This window comes from Anomaloglossus baeobatrachus, chromosome 2, assembly GCF_048569485.1.
Source record: "Anomaloglossus baeobatrachus isolate aAnoBae1 chromosome 2, aAnoBae1.hap1, whole genome shotgun sequence".
NCBI lineage: Eukaryota > Metazoa > Chordata > Amphibia > Anura > Aromobatidae > Anomaloglossus > Anomaloglossus baeobatrachus.
Genome location: NC_134354.1, coordinates 494,895,792 through 494,913,695, shown reverse-complemented (window position 1 = coordinate 494,913,695; position 17,904 = coordinate 494,895,792). Strand labels below are relative to the sequence as shown.

At 38.6% G+C, this 17,904-nt stretch overlaps 1 long non-coding RNA gene across 1 annotated transcript in view; it reads right to left on the bottom strand.

Annotated features, from left to right (window-relative positions):
- The window catches only part of LOC142290312 (uncharacterized), a 76,603-nt gene extending 68,663 nt beyond the window's left edge, over positions 1-7,940 (bottom strand). The window contains exon 1 of the long non-coding RNA XR_012750265.1: positions 7,783-7,940. This is a non-coding gene — a long non-coding RNA (uncharacterized LOC142290312). The remainder of the gene's footprint in view (positions 1-7,782) is intronic.
- Between the last annotated feature and the right edge of the window lie 9,964 nt (positions 7,941-17,904).

Here is a 17,904-nt window from a genome sequence, read left to right as displayed (position 1 = left end):
CACAAAATCATGCTTTTGAAAGTTGATCATCATTTGTAACTTATTTTAGATTATTTCAAGCCATGGGGCAAAGTGACGAAGGATATACAGTATGTCTTAAAACTATTTTATAATAATTTTATTATTATATATATTATTTTATTATTATTTAGATTTTTTATAATAGACATAGTCAAATTTTCCAAAATTCATATTTGCCGAATCATGTGGATTTTACAGAGAAATTTAGTTGAAGTTATTCTATGTAAATTGAATCTTTCTTACTAAACGTCATCAAGTTAAGGCCTTAAGTAAAGATCCGGAAGAGTGTGCATGTGATATAGAAAGGAGAAAAGAAGGGACATTCACAACCATACAGCGGGCTGCGTAAATGATGGGACAAATCAATGGGGAGGTATTATTAAATTATATATTTTTTTTAAGAATTGGCCTGGCCTCCTATGGTTCAGAAATATGTTGAAGTAAATTGCAAATAATCTATATTCTGGAAAATACTATTTTTTGTAAAATACACTGACGAGCAAAGGGTAACAATATTTTGAACTTTTGACTTTCATGCTCCATGTCTCCCCATCCACTACAGCTTTAAGTGTAAAGGCTGCCTTGCACGGTACGACCGATTGTGCAATTTCACAATCGATCGTACCCGCCCCCGTCCTTTTTGCATCACGGGCAAATCGCTGCCCGTGCCGCACAAAGTCGGTAACCCCGTCACACGTACTTACCTCTCGTGCGACCACGCTGTGGGCGGAGAACGTCCACTTCCTGGAGTGGGAGGGACGCTCGGCGTCACAGCGACGTCACACGGCCGCCGGCCAATGGAAGCGGAGGGACGGAGATGAGCGGGACATAAACATCCCGCCAACCTCCTTCCTTCACATAGCCGGCGGTGGCCGCGTGACGCAGGTGAGCTGCTGTTCATCGTTCCCAGGGTGTCACACGGAGCGGCATGTGCTACCACGGAAACGATGAACAACTAAATTAAACGATATTATGGAACCTAGCGACCACGACCAGTACACGACTCACGATTTGTGAGCGATACTGCGTCGCTAGGAGGTGTCACACAGGCCGGCATCGCCAGCGATGCCGGATGTGCGTCACAAAAAACGTGACCCCGACGATCTATCGCACGATAGATTGTCTGGTGTAAAGCAGCCTTTAGACTACCTTTGTTTTATAGACCATCATCTTGGCTATCTCATGTATAAATTTGACTTGCAACTATGTAGTATATGATTAGTTAGGCAGATTCTTTTCATGTCACAACATTGTTTTTGTTTTGCTCCTAAAAATCTAAATTCAAATTTTAATTTTTTTTAAATATTTTTTAAATCCACCTTTAGCTTTCAACACTGCCTGAATCCTTCTGGGCATGTTCTCAATCAGATTCAAACATGTCTCAATGGAAAGCTGATCTTTTCGACATGTTCCTCATGTTGGTACATACTTGTTGACTCACTTGGGTATATATTCAGCTTTTTCTTCAACTCTACCCACAAGTGTTCAATTTGGTTAGGGTCTGGGGGCTGTGGGGATCAACTGACCACCTCTACTTCATTATCATTGAACCATTTTTTCACCAATATCAACGTATGCTTCAGGTCATTGTCAAACTGGAACACTATGTTGTCCTTTTCAACCTAGTAAATGATGGATCACTGGAATCAGGGTCTCTGCCCAATACATCATGCTGGTCTCAGTTGGAGTAGTAAAAAACAGATTTCCTTTCATATAAAGTTTATTTGTATTTTTTGCCATGTGATTATAGTTGTTTGTATCTGTAACTCTCTTTGGTATTGGAATATTGTGGTTAATTACTCATGGATGAACATACCTTAAAGTGAACCTGTCAGGTGTAATATGCACCCAGAACCACGAGCTGTTCTGGGTGCATATTGTTAATCCCTGCTTAACTGTCCCTGTCTCTAGTAGCATAGGTAAAGAGATCTTTAGAAAAAAGTATTTCTAAAGATTCTTTATAATATCCTAATGAGTGCAGAGACTAGTCGCAAGGGCATTACTTCCCCCAACTAGTCCACCCTCTTAGCATGGTAGCACGCCCACAGGGGCATGCTAACATGCTGTATCCACTGTCTCTGCTGTTCAGAAGACTCTGGCACTAATGATCATGCGCACTAGACCTCGCTGAAGCCAGGACGCATACACCCGGCTTTATACTGCACATGCCTGGAAGTGCCTGGGACTTCTGAACAGCAGAGACAGTGGACACAGGTACACATGTCTCCGCTGGTGATGCTGCATTGAGTAGCATGTTAGCATACCCCTGTGGGCGTGCTAACATGCTAAGAGGGTGGACTAGTCAGGGGAAGTAACGCCCTTGCAACTAGTCCCTGCGCTCATTAGCATATGATAAAAGATCTTTAGAAATACTTTTTCTAAAGATTTTTTTACCTATACTACTAGATGCTGAGATGGTTAGGCAGGTATTAGCAATATGTACCCAGAACTGCTAGTGGTTCTGGGTGCATATTGCACCTGACAGGTTCCCTTTAAACCTCAACTGGATGGTTAATAACAATTACTATTATACTTTTTACAGTGTAATTTCCTGCTTAGTATATATGTCAAAGAAACCATATTGATCTTCAAGACAATGGTATTCATAATTCAAGTCCAAACAATAGGTTTTATGGAACACTATGGTTTGCATTATATTTATCTCTTTCTAATTACAAGTATTATATTTTTATGGTATGATAAATGCCATAATTCCTGACATTATGACAGATTTTATACTAAAACACACTTGAGCTACTTTTAAGCTGATAATAGCATAATATTGGTGTTTTTGGAAAATATCTATGCCAGATACAATAACTTGTGAAAGATAACATTACAGGTGACAAAGATAATAGTAGATTGCAGTAAGAACTGTAAAAACTACTACCAGAAATAGCAGCTCTTATTGTAATATCAAAAAATATTTTGAAATCAGTACATCATACTATAAAAAGGCAAAATCATCCAATGAGGTTTTACATTCCCTTGCATGGTAAAAAAAATGTTGTTATACTGAGTTATGAAGACTTATTGGACACAAAATAGTGTACATAGGCAGTGTAATAAATGAAAATAACGTCCCTTTTAATAATCAGGGTGTTGTTTAGCTTTATTTTATAACTGTAATCTATCTTTATTGTATTTTGGATTTGAATTGGAAATATAACACACTTGGGAAACCTAATATGCTGAAATTATTTGCGCTGCCAAATGGCCAGTAAGTGCCAACGTAATCCCAGTACTAAACAAAACACCCCTAAGGCAATCTGAAAAGAATACATGGAGCCAGTTCTGTTTACTACTGTATGTGATTATTTATATGAGTCAAAAGAACAATTGATAGGAATGAAGGTAAATAATTTACAGTATCAGTTTTTTGGTCATTGGACTATCTGATGATGTATAGATAGGGCTATCCGTAGAAAGGGGTATTTGATGTACTATGTTGAACCCTATTCATAAAATATAATAAAAACAAAAACAATTATAAAATTGGACTCCCACTAAGAGTTTTCCAGCCTTTCCTTACCTTTTTATCTTGGAGACATAAGGAGTAAGTTCAAGTCGGTGTGTTAAATCTATTTTATTCTGAATAGGACTTAAAAAGTGATAGTTTACACCTGACAATTGACACCTGCGTAGACATATTTCCTAGTGTAAAGAAAGGAGTATTGGAAATAACTAAGTGATAGATCATACAGGGGGCACAATGTGTAGGTGAGAACAAGCATTAGTGGATTCTTCATTTTTCATTAACCAACCAAAAAGAAATGCTGGGCGGTTGGCTTTCGCGAGTCCCTGTTTGGATTCTGGATGGTTACTTGGGAGGCTTATTCCGGCAACCTTCGGAACGGTGAGCGGTTCTCAAACTTTTTAGTTTTTTTGTATCTTATTTTTCATTAAAGTTTTCTTAAATACAGAACATCACTTTGTATGTGATAAGTTTGCCATGTTTGACCCTGATTAAAAGTCTGGGGGTACTGCTAATCAGAAGGTCACATGTCTATCCTTTTGTTTAGGGGTTGTTTACATTTTAAAATGTATAGGGTATATTCCGTAACAAATCCGCAGCACATCTACAAAAATCTGCATGGAAAATGGCAAATTCTGCAATGGAATATCCAGAAAAAAAATCTAGTACTTGTGAATGTAACCTTAGAGTTTCCTTTTTGGCAAGCAGAAATTTGTCAGTAAGGCTCCTAATAGTGTATACTTGAAGCTAGTTTTAGAATGAGCTTGTTATTCTTGCCATGTACTTTGCTAAATACAAAATTCCTAGTTGTCATTAACTCAGTGCAACTATTTTAATGCAAGGTGGTGGAAGAGTCATTACTTGGACTTTACAAAGTGAATTATAGGCAAGTTTAGGAATTGATTTCTGTTGAATTTTCAGATAATAATATATAATGGACAGTAAGAATCTCATGAACTGTTGATTAAACTAAGGTAAGTCAATGATAACTAATCAAAAAGAAGTGTATGAGATGTTGTGTTGTTACTTTTTTTTGGGGGGTTGCTTTATGTTTTATTTTACATAACATTGTAGTGTTTTCTGCAGTACCTTGAGCCAAGACCATAAGACCATAAGTAGATCCTGTGAGCAGATAATGTACAAGTCCTTTAAATCCACTCTTGGCTTTGGCTGAAAAAAACTGAATGAAAGACTACCACTATATATTATATATAATATATAGTGGTAGTCTTTCATTCAGTATCTACAGTATCTATCTATCTATCTATATATATATATATATATATATATATATATATATATATATATATATATTTTTATATATATGAATAGATAGATGGATAAATAGATAGATAGTATATAGATATTTATATATATTTTTGTCTGCTTCATTTTCGAACCAAAATTCTAATTCCTCATGTATGCTTTTCACTGTGACTTTGGCTCTCATTAAAGCAGATCAATGGGGACATGGTGGTGCAATATTGTTTGAAATCTTTTGCTGGTAAAATAGTGTAATACTGTAATGTTAATTTACTTAATATTTAGAAAATTCTTAGGAAATGTTTTTTTCAGTTTTAATTTTTTGTTTTATTTATGGCTGTAGTTATGTATATGTGTTTTTAAGGGACACATATAGTAGGGAAACTGAGTAGGGAAACTGAGTTCCCAAAATATAACTCAATGGTTCAGCCTGCCTAATGACAGGTGAGATTCTACGCTGTGAGGTTGTGAACATATGCCTATCACAGTAAGGCTATATTCACACTATGTTTGCTATGTCTGCATAGCATAAGTGACAAGAAATACTCCAAGCATAAACCCCAAGTAGTCCAAACAGAATGGTGACAAGGTATTTGTTAGTACTAATTGGCTTCTGCACTTTCTTTTGTAGTTGGCAGGGCAAACAAAAGATACCTAACAATATACATTATTTTTGCATGAGTGTTTTTATATGGTGTGTAGGGATGAGTGAGCACTCTCATGCTCTGGTGCTCGGTACTCGTAATGAGTAGTTGGATGCTCGGATGGGCTTGACTCATTTACCAAGTATAAAGGAAATCAATGGGAAACTCAAGCATTTTTTTGGAAAATTTTCCATTGACTTCCATTATACTTGGTATACAAGTTGAGCTTGTCGGAGTGTACAACTGCTTGTTACGACTACCAAGCGCATGAGTATGCTCGCTTATCACTAATGGTGTGGCATGGCATACCATAGTGCAGTAGCACAGATCTTAGCTTTATGTTCAACCCATATGTCTAGAGATTATGCAATAATTATAGACTCATGATTTGTTATAAACAGAACTTAACTGTAGATTTAAAAAAAAAAAAATGTCCCAGAGTCAGAAGCTGACATACCATCACAGTAACCTGTACAGCTACACCTAAGCATAGCACTGGTGTAATATATATAGCTGCTCATAGGCCCAAGAGGTTAAAGGGCCAACTTCCAGTTCCAAAGGAGCCCGTGGCTTCAGCCCCAGAGACATAGAAGTAAATTATGATGCGCTATTGAACTGCACATAGCCCATATACTGTTCTTCCAAAGGTGCCCTGTTCTGCTGCCCAGAGTTATAGGTAAAAGAATGATACAACTAGATTTTTTATTAGATTTGACCTAAAATCTTTGTTAACCCTTACTGCAAATAGATTGTAATTAAATTAGTTGACAGCTGCCTATAACTCGTCAGTAGAGCTGAATGGCCACTAACCCTACGTGCAGAAATTAGTCAACCTGGAATTGATTAGCAATTAAAGCATCAAGACTGTAAACATAATCAATAGGTAAGAGGGAACCCTTCTAACTAGCTGTGATCTTTTATTTTCTAATTGTTCTAATTGCTTAAATACATAAAGTATACACAGAAATGAAAACGGATGATCGTCATTAAACAGATAGGACAGAGCATGTGCAAGTTTCATACGGAATTATAACTATACCACCACTGTATATTAATCATTGTACCTCCCTGACAACCCTTCCTGCTGCATAGTAACGTTAACCATATAATTATTAGATTTGCTGGTCTGATATGGTAATATACATTCAATGATAGTAAACTGGGCAAACACTTAACATATATTCATAACATTGACTGAAAAATTCAAAAAGATCCACTTTATTCAAAATGTCTTGGATATTAATGGATTTTAATGTTACCCATATATATATATATATATATATATATATATATATATATATATATTTTTTTTTTTAATTTATATATATATATATATATATATATTGTATTTATATGTATATATATATATATATATATATATATATATATATATATATAAAAATAAATAAATATGTATATATATATATATATATATATATATATATATATATACTGTATGTAGGTAAGCAATGAGAACAAAGCTTTAACTCACTCTGCAAAGTAAAAAATGCCATGTATTCCACTATGTATTTACTTTACTAGTCAATGAATAGTGCAGTGTATATATTGTGTCTATTTATATATTTATACAGTGAAAACTTGAAAAAAAGCTTATATTCCTCCATCAATCTTAAGAATGCAATGTGAATGTAACACATGAAATGATCTTATTTGCTTTCATACCAGTCTCTTTAGGATTAACAGAATATAATTTCATTCAGACAATTTCAGTTGTGCTCTTTTTGGGATATGAAGCATTGCACTGCAGACTATATTAGACTATTGCTATCAACACTCGTTACATTGTATTCCATTTATTCTATTTATGTAAACACTATTCTGCATATTTTGTATTTTGTAATATTATATTGCAATAATTTACTAATACAGATAAGAACAGTATGAAAATATGGCGCTTTTATTAATGAAGTAACATTATGTTACATTTTGTATTATATTATTAACGTAACTGTTTTCAATAGGATCTCATTTGCACGATATAATATTTAATATGTTAACTAATGTATTTGAAAGGAAATAAAATCATTTTATTCAATTCATTATGCAAACGTTTGACATCATATGTCTCCTATGACGAGACAAGTGTGAAAATTCTGGATGGATACTACGTATAAATAATTTGTGCAAAACAGAATTCCACACCATACATTGACACATGCCAAAGCAAATAATTGCAATATAGTCAGTCACAGCTTTGCCCTGCAGGTAGACTATCAGCTATGAAAGGGAGAAAGGGAGAGAGGAAAGAAATAGACTGAGAGAAAGAGCAGGATGTGTGTCTGATGCCGAGTAGAAAAGAATGAACACTATGGTTGTGAATCCTCAAGTCACACATCGGCCATGCAAAACAGGACATACCTTTCTGGCTTGCTGCTTCTGTTGGCTGAAACAAAGCAGTCCCATTCTCAGCGGGAGGCCAAGTCAAAATGAAATTTTATTTAGTCTGCACTTTCTCCCAGATCAGGTTTCGGAATGACTGCTCTTGGAGATAGCCTCGTTGTGGCTGATACATGCTTTGCATATGAAATGGCAGTGACAAAAAAAAAAACTATACATGCAAACTAAACTCTGCTCAGAAAATAGTGGAGTGCATATGAGACTTACAAAAAGGAGCTTTTCTGATTTTCATGAGACTTCCATAAAGAAACTTTTCTGTTTTGTCTTTTTTTAATAGGAAAACAATTGCATAGAAAAGAAATATAAAATTGATTTTCATTAAATAAAATGTATATATTAATTTTATTCTATTTATTATAAACATTTTATATTTACAATAAATTTTAATTAGCACATTAGTACAAAGTACATTTTTACGTATTTTCATTATTAATGGGTAAAAAGTAAAAGATGGCAGGACTGGTCCAACCCATTAAAACGACTATAAGAAAAAGTATGATTAAGGAAATACTAAAAGGCCTACATTTTGGAGGGGTTTATATTCAGGAAAATAAAAGCAAAAGATGGCAGCACTGGTCCAACCCTTGAAAACTTCTATAAGAAAAAGTATGATTAAGGAAACATTAAAAGGCCTACATTTTTGAGGGGTTTTATATTCAGAAAAATAAAAGTAAAAGATGATTATATATAAACATTATTGTTCCAAGTGACTTATTTAATCTTTATATGTAAAATAGTTTTTACTGATTTTTTTTTCATCGTTTATGCTAAACGGGATGACACTGATGTGATGTAATCAGCAGATGTCGAGAAATAATCTTTTTACTGTCATTTTAAATACAAATGACATTAAGACCTACAGTAACTTATTCATGTCATTGAAGTGATCAGCGACGCAGGAGTGGGCTTTAATTCATTTTAGGGTAAAGACATGAACATGGATATGATGTGTTGAGAAACTGATTCTGTTGGGCATATATTATATAAATAGAAATCATCTTTACACTTTTTTTTTTAAAAAAAACTCACGGCATGTGATTATCAAAGAGCATTTTCAGAGTTCATTACTGTGAACACAGCATGCAAAAAAAAGAAAATGAGAAGAATTGCTGCAGTTTCAAAGTTGATATTGTAAAACAGGGGAAAAAAACACTTTAATGTTAAGCATGCTTCTTTGTGAAGTGCTAGGCCACTTGAAATCAAATGTTGCATAAATCATTTAAAAACAGAAAAGCATAAATATGACTCAGTGCTCGATATAATCATACGTTCTTGTTAGGATTCTGATGTTCAAAATGGTAAGGAAAATGATAATGAACAGCTGCAGGTCAGTTTGCAAAGCGACGGGTATAAATGCTGTCCTGAATTTACATTGAAAGGTTTAGGAAAAGGAAACACTTGGGCGCTACACTGTCACACAGCGGCATCTTGGAAGAACATCTTTCATCTTATTTTTTTTTTATCTTTTAGCCTGGCTAAGCTCAATCCCTAAAAAGTAGAGTTTTTTATACTATGTTTATTTTCGATAACACATATGCACTGTATAATCTGATGTCACGACACTGCAAGTGACTTTAACCCAAGGTCACACAAGGTTTTTCTCACTTTTTCCTGCTGTTGGGTAAAACGTTACTAAAAAAGTTGTGTAATTTATTAAATTTGCAGTAAACCTGAAAATAGAAAGCTTAAAAGAATATGTTTGTGTAGCCATATTGAAATATGTCACATACGTGTGCAATAGTCGTAATTTATTTTTATTACCGTATTTAAAGGGTCGTTTATTAATAATAAAAATAATAATAATCATCTTTATTTTTATAGCGCCAACATATTCTGCAGCGCTTTACAACTCAGGAGGATCATATACAAACAAGCAACAGTTATAGAAAATACAATATTCAGAGGGAAAAAAGACAACCTTGCTTGTGAGAGCTTACAATCTACAATGTGATGGGGGGGGGGGGCAAGGTACAAGTGCTTATTTACAATGACAATCCAGCCATCTTAAGGAAATGGGGGATAGATAATGGCTTCCTGGACCAGTTGGCCAGAACCTTGAGATACATTTGGGTGCCATGGAATTTGACGTGGGGTTATGTTCTGAGACGTTGCGGAGGGACTATTTGAATTTAGTTTAAAAATGGTTTAAAAATAATGTTTAGTGTTAAACTTTACAAAGACAATAACTGATTATAGTACCATTGTTAAAAATATTCCTCTGTCATTGACTTTGAAGACTAAGAAGAGGAGGGTGTCTTAGACACACGACTGTGATGACAAGCTGGTCATAGTAACTTTAGTGCCAACAGCTTTCTAGCTGAAGATGGGAGAATAGTTCATCTTGTTTTGTGCTTTCCTTCTAGTCAAGGAAAAAAAAAAGAAAAAGGACTCAACCATGTGAAGTTTTTTTGGGTACAATTTATTTATTTGGTGAACTCACAGGCTATGCATACTTGTATAATATATGGAGTGCAGATGTGCTGCCATATTGTCCTTCCCCCACTGAGAAATACTGACAGAAAATGGCCCCTGTGCAAAAGCAGTAAATGGGCACTTTACAGCCCAATAACTCATCAAAATTCACAATTCTATCTACCTAAAGCCTGCTTTACACATTGCAATTCTGCATATGATATCATATGCGATTTGCAATGCCCCCATCGTATGTGTGGCATGTTCAATTTGTTGAACGTGCCGCACAAATGATTAACCCCCGTCACACGTACTTACCCGTCCATACGAACTCGATCTGGGCGGCGAACAACCACTCCCTGGAGTGGAAGGGACGTTCAGCGTCACATCGACGTCACGCAGCAGCCGGGGAATAGAAGCGGAGGGACGGCTGCCGCGTAAACAACCCGCCCACCTCCTTCTTTCCGCTTTGTTGGCGGGAGCCGCTGACAGAGGTAAGCTGTCGTTCAATGTTCCCGGGGTGTCACACACTGCGATGTGTGCTGCCTCGGGAACATTGCATAACCGCACGTTCAATCTTTGAGAAATGAACGACGTGTATGCGATGAACGGATTTTCGTCCAATCACAAATGCACGGAGATTTTACACGCTACAATCATACTTACGATGCCGGATGTGCGTCACTTATGACGTGACCCCGCCGACACATCGTAAGATTTATTGTAGCATGTAAAGCGGCCTTTAGAGAGGGAAATGAGCCCCTCACTTCCTGTGCCCCTGTGCAGCTGTATAGGTTGCACCAATAATATGTCTGCCCCTGCCTTCACCAATCATTCTTCCATGATCAATGGTAAAATCATATAAACAGAAAGAAGAGTCAGAGTTCTCAGTTCTTCATAACTTGTATTTTTAAAATCCTTGGGTATATACTTTCAAATATGTAAGTATCTGGATTTTAATGTTACAGAATAAGAAGCTCCAAAGACTTCTCCTCTTATTCTTGTATGTATGAGTCAAGATAGTCACTCCTAAGTTTCATGATTATAACTCAGATCATATTATAAAGTACTTACATAGCATATCATTTATAAATATTTTCCTAAAACCCCTGTAAAGTGCTGCCCCAGTAGTAAGGAAGTCACACTTTGTAATATACTGTCACTGTAAAAACTGATTGCTCTTTGATGTCCATAAAATAATAATCTGCTGTAGAGATGAGTGGAACCTGATGTTCGTTTTTCAAACAGAACACCAAATTTAAAAGTCAAGGTTCAGGTTTGGGGTTCAGTATGCTTTACGTGTGAACAAAACTTGCGCAAGCAAAGCTGTACTCAGGTACGCCCTGTGCGTGCCGCTTGCAGTATTACAGTGGCCCACACTGGAAGTAACAACAGCATGATCACATGTAGTGTGCAACAAAAGAAAGATTGAAAACGCCTGCCCAACCTCCCCCGGAAGTGATCTGCTTATGGCTGGCTGTATATGGGCAGAGACTAAGGGGTACTTTGCACACTACGACATCGCAGGTGCGATGTCGGTGGGGTCAAATTGAAAGTGACGCACATCTGGCATCGCAGGCGACATCGTAGTGTGTAAAGCCTAGATGATACGATTAACGAGTGCAAAAGCGTCGTAATCGTATCATCGGTGTAGCATCGGCGTAATCCAAAATTACGCTGACGCGATGGTCCGATGTTGTTCCTCGCTCCAGCAGCAGCACACATCGCTGTGTGTGAAGCCGCAGGAGCGAGGAACATCTCCCGGCGTCACCGCGGCTTCCGTAGGATATGCGGAAGGGAGAAGGTGGGTGGGATGTTTACATCCCGCTCATCTCCGCCACTCCGCTCCTATTGGCTGCCTGCCGTGTGAGGTCGCAGTGACGCCGTACGACCCGGCCCCTTAATAAGGAGGCGGGTCGCCGGCCAGAGTGACGTCCCAGGACAGGTGAGTCCATGTGAAGCTGCCGTAGCGATAATGTTCGCTACGGCAGCTATCGCAAGGATCTCGCAGCTGCGACGGGAGCGGGGACTATCGCGCTCGGCATCGCAGCATCGGCTTGCGATGTCGCAGCGTGCAAAGTACCCCTAAAACTGCCAATCAGTAACTTGATCCGGGGTTCAACTCAAGCTTGAGTCTGTTTAGCTAGGCTCATTTGCTGCCGGCAAGTCAAACCTCCATGGAACCACTCATCTGTAATCTGCTGTTATTTTTTATTCATGTAAAAAAAAAATTGTGATTTATTATAAATTAATAGTATCCATCTAGATCCATTAGAATCCCTGACATAACGGATTTGCAATATCTGCCTTAACTTTTGTTATTTTAGTAGAATAGACCTGGCTCAACTATATAATCGGGTGCTCTGGAGAAAATAAGTCCAATAATAGCAAAAAAAGGTCCGGCACACCACAAAGTAATGAGAAAAAGGATCTGAGATGGTGCAAAAACGTTGTTTTTATTGAAACAGAAGGATTTTTTTACAAGTCTGTCCCCCAACGTTTCAGTCCTTAACAGACCTTTTTCAAGGACTAAATCAGACTAGATGTCAAAACTAGTGGTTACGTTGCACTAAAAGAAACTGCGTACTAACGTCTATAAACAGGGGGAGACTACGATCATAGTCTGTATATATATATGTGCAAAGATGTCTAAGGTCAAGTCAACACTGGTTGGCTATATAGCACATAGTGTTCATGGAAATGGTACAATCTTTAGACGTGAGGAAAAAAGATTCAGGCTGGATCCTCTCCCCCTCTGCAGACACAGATACAGTCAGGGCCAGAAATATTTGGACAGTGAAACAAGTTTTGTTATTTTAGCTGTTTACAAAAACATGTTCAGAAATACAATTATATATATAATATGGGCTGAAAGTGCACACTCCCAGCTGCAATATGAGAGTTTTCACATCCAAATCGGAGAAAGGGTTTAGGAATCATAGCTCTGTAATGCATAGCCTCCTCTTTTTAAAGGGACCAAAAGTAATTGGACAAGGGACTCTAAGGGCTGCAATTAACTCTGAAGGCGTCTCCCTCGTTAACCTGTAATCAATGAAGTAGTTAAAAGGTCTGGGGTTGATTACAGGTGTGTGGTTTTGCATTTGGAAGCTGTTGCTGTGACCAGACAACATGCGGTCTAAGGAACTCTCAATTGAGGTGAAGCAGAACATCCTGAGGCTGAAAAAAAATCCATCAGAGAGATAGCAGACATGCTTGGAGTAGCAAAATCAACAGTCGGGTACATTCTGAGAAAAAAGGAATTGACTGGTGAGCTTGGGAACTCAAAAAGGCCTGGGCATCCACGGATGACAATAGTGGTGGATGATCGCCGCATACTTTCTTTGGTGAAGAAGAACCCGTTCACAACATCAACTGAAGTTCAGAACACTCTCAGTGAAGTAGGTGTATCTGTCTCTAAGTCAACAGTAAAGAGAAGACTCCATGAAAGTAAATACAAAGGGTTCACATCTAGATGCAAACCATTCATCAATTCCAAAAATAGACAGGCCAGAGTTAAATTTGCTGAAAAACACCTCACGAAGCCAGCTCAGTTCTGGAAAAGTATTCTATGGACAGATGAGACAAAGATCAACCTGTACCAAAATGATGGAAAGAAAAAAGTTTGGAGAAGAAAGGGAACGGCACATGATCCAAGGCACACCACATCCTCTGTAAAACATGGTGGAGGCAACGTGATGGCATGGGCATGCATGGCTTTCAATGGCACTGGGTCACTTGTGTTTATTGATGACATAACAGCAGACAAGAGTAGCCGGATGAATTCTGAAGTGTACCGGGATATACTTTCAGCCCAGATTCAGCCAAATGCCGCAAAGTTGATCGGACGGCGCTTCATAGTACAGATGGACAATGACCCCAAGCATACAGCCAAAGCTACCCAGGAGTTCATGAGTGCAAAAAAGTGGAACATTCTGCAATGGCCAAGTCAATCACCAGATCTTAACCCAATTGAGCATGCATTTCACTTGCTCAAATCCAGACTTAAGACAGAAAGACCCACAAACAAGCAAGACCTGAAGGCTATGGCTGTAAAGGCCTGGCAAAGCATTAAGAAGGAGGAAACCCAGCGTTTGGTGATGTCCATGGGTTCCAGACTTAAGGCAGTGATTGCCTCCAAAGGATTCGCAACAAAATATTGAAAATAAAAATATTTTGTTTGGGTTTGGTTTATTTGTCCAATTACTTTTGACCTCCTAAAATGTGGAGTGTTTGTAAAGAAATGTGTACAATTCCTACAATTTCTATCAGATATTTTTGTTCAAACCTTAAAATTAAACGTTACAATCTGCACTTGAATTCTGTTGTAGAGGTTTCATTTCAAATCCAATGTGGTGGCATGCAGAGCCCAACTCGCGAAAATTGTGTCACTGTCCAAATATTTCTGGACCTAACTGTAGAAGCTATCTCCCTGCACTGGTCCTGTCACCATTTCACCATAGGACATCCATTTGTGAGTATTCTATATTTTGCCTCGAGTCATGATGTGATACCGGGTCAGAGGGTTCCCTTTTCAATTTATGCATTTGTTATGCATTTTCCTGATGAAGGATTTATAAGTGTAACACGAAGCGACACTGGCTTCATTTACAATATTTCCTCACGTCTAAAGATTGTACCATTTCCATGAACACTATGTGCTATATAGCCAACCAGTGTTGACTTGACCTTAGACATCTTTGCACATATATATACAGACTATGAGCGTAGTCTCCCCCTGTTTATAGACGTCAGTATGCAGTTTCTATTGGTGCAACGTGACCACTAGTTTTGACATCTAGTCTGATATAGTCCTTGAAAAAGGTCCGGTAAGGACTGAAACGTTGGGGGACAGACTTGTAAAAAAATCCTTCTGTTTCAATAAAAACAACGTTTCTGCACCATCCCAGATCCTTGTTCTCATTACTTTGTGGTGTGCCGGAGTTTTTTTTGCTATTATTTGACTTTTGTTATGGCTAACATCATGACTCCAATGTGAACAGAGCCTAATACAACTTTCTGATGCTATGAATGAGATGTATTTAAACAATTCTGTTTTTACTAACCCAGTTAAGCTCTCCTCAATTTTACAACATTTTGAACAGTCAGTGAAAACCTACATTTCCCAATGTCTATATAATTCAGCAGAAAACGTTCACAACCAAAAAAGTCAACACTGCCTCTGCCTACCATGGCTAGATCTGATTATTCCCTTCACTCTTCCTTAAAGCCTACCAATTGTATATGAGTAAGAATTGTTTGATTTTCTTGTAGCATACTGTTTTCTGTAATTATTGTACATCATTACACCATTATTAAAGAAAAAAAGAATCCTCCAGAGATGAACAGGTACGTAGAGGTAAATATTCCCATTTATTAGAAATGCTTAAAATATAGCTTAGCAGTAGAGTTGAGCGTGGTTCGTGGTTCTCCAGTTCGCGGTTCGAGTGATTTTGGGGGCTGTTCTAGATCGAACTAGAACTCGAGCTTTTTGCTAAAGCTCGATAGTTCTAGTTACGTTCGAGAACACACTCAAACTCATTTTTACTAAGCTATTATACTAGCAAAGACTGAGGAAACTTAGTGGCATACTAAAAGTGGCTGTTGGACTTCCAATAGTGTCCCACTGGTGCAAAGCTATTTGCAGCACCACTGCATTGCACACTCAAACTCATTGTTACTAAGCCATTATACTAGCAAACACTGAGTAAACTTAGTGGCATCCTAAAAGTGGCTGATGGACTTCCATTATTGTCCCACTGGTGCAAAGCTATTTGCAGCACCACTGCATTGCACACTCAAACTCATTGTTATTAAGCCATTATACTAGCAAACTATGCTGCCAGTTTAAGGGCCGTAGTTGCATTGTCAGGGATAGTTATTGTTGTTTATTCTGCTGTTAATAAAGATAGACCACCGCTGCAATCTACACCACCTCTCAATTTTTACTACCACATTTTAAGTGGACAATCTTGTCGCAATCAAAATGAGTGGGAAAATGACAGATGCTGGTGGAAAGGGGAAAAGGCGTGTTGGAAAAGGAAAAAAAGGGTTTGTCCGTGGGGAAGGTGGCAAAACCCCATTAACATCTGCTGAAGATAGACCATCTTTCAGCAAAAGTAAGATGTCTACTACTTACCGTGGACAATCCGATGTGCTCCCTTTTTTACGGACACGAACAACTGGAACAAAGGTAGATGATGGCCAAAAAAAGAAAATGCTTGAATGGATCATAAGTTGTCCAACAAGTGCCCTCTCCGCCACCTCAACTACCGCATCCAAAAAACACCAGTCCTCTGAGTTGTCATCCAAATCACACTTGCTTTCTCCCAGCTCTGAAGTCTCCATCCGCCCTGCACAGTATGGTGGATCTGAGATGGCTGAGTCTGCAGAGCTGTTCAGTCACACTATAGCCTGGGAATCAGAGGTCTGCTCCCAAGCTACAGTGAGTACAGACCAGGAAATGGTGATGCCCAGAACCTTTGTGACTGATTCAGGCCGTGAGGACCAAGTTTCTGAGCATAATGTTGACCCTTATTCACAAACTGTAACACCTGTTGTTATAGACAATGAGGAACATACTGATGACGATGAGACGCAGATACCAGATTGGGATGACAACTTAAATATTGGTTCACGTCAGGAAGAGGCTCGGTCTGAGGGTGAGGGGAGTGCAAACACAACGCTTGATGAGGAAGTTCTAGATCCCACCTACTGTCAACCCACAGTCAGGCACTCGAGGAGGACAACAGAGGCGGTGGAGGAGGATGCTACTGACGACGAAGTTACCTTGCACCTTCCTGGACAGAGGAGTAGTACTGGTAGCACGTCTACAACTGCATCCTCAGCCACCACTCTGCCTCTGAGCACTAGTCGGGGGGGCTCAGCAGGTCACATGCCCTCTAAGCCTTGCCTAGCCTGGACCTTTTTTGACATAGAAAAAGATTGCCCAAATCATGTGATATGTAAAATTTGTCGTGATTCTGTTAGTAGAGGGCAAAATCTCAGGAGTTTGACAACTTCTTCCATGAATCGTCACATGAATAAGTATCATATGTCCCAGTGGGAAGCTCACCGTGCTGCAATGCGGTCTAGCGGAGCAAACCATCCACCGCCTGCCTCTTCAAGTGCATCCGTGCGCTCTTCATCTTCTAGGACTGTGGGGACAGCTGTCACACCTGGTAAAAGAAGCCAAGATGAATGGTCATGGTTCAGCAAAGACTTTGCTACCTACTCCGGGGTCATCCTGGGGACGGTTAAGGGTGGCGAATTTTTGAATGTGCTTGATGCAAATCTACCTGTGAAGTGTACAACTGGGGCACAAGTGCTGCCACTGAAGGGGTGGGTGTGTGTGTGGCCCAATTTTTGGAAAAAAGGCAGACTCCGCTTGGAGTAACCCTTGCTTGCTGTGTTTTTTAAAAGGAGCCAAGGTGAACAAGTCATGGTTCAGCAAAGACTTTGCTACCTACCCCGGGATCATCCTGGGGATGGTTAAGGATGGCGTATTTTTGAATGTGCTTGATGCAAATCTAGCTGTGAAGTGTACAACTGTGGCACAAGTGCTGCCACTGAAGGGGTGGGTGTGTGTGGGGCCCAATTATTGGAAAAAAGGGAGACTCCGCTTGGAGTAACCCTTGCTTACATTGTTTTTAAAAATGATCCAAGATGAACAGA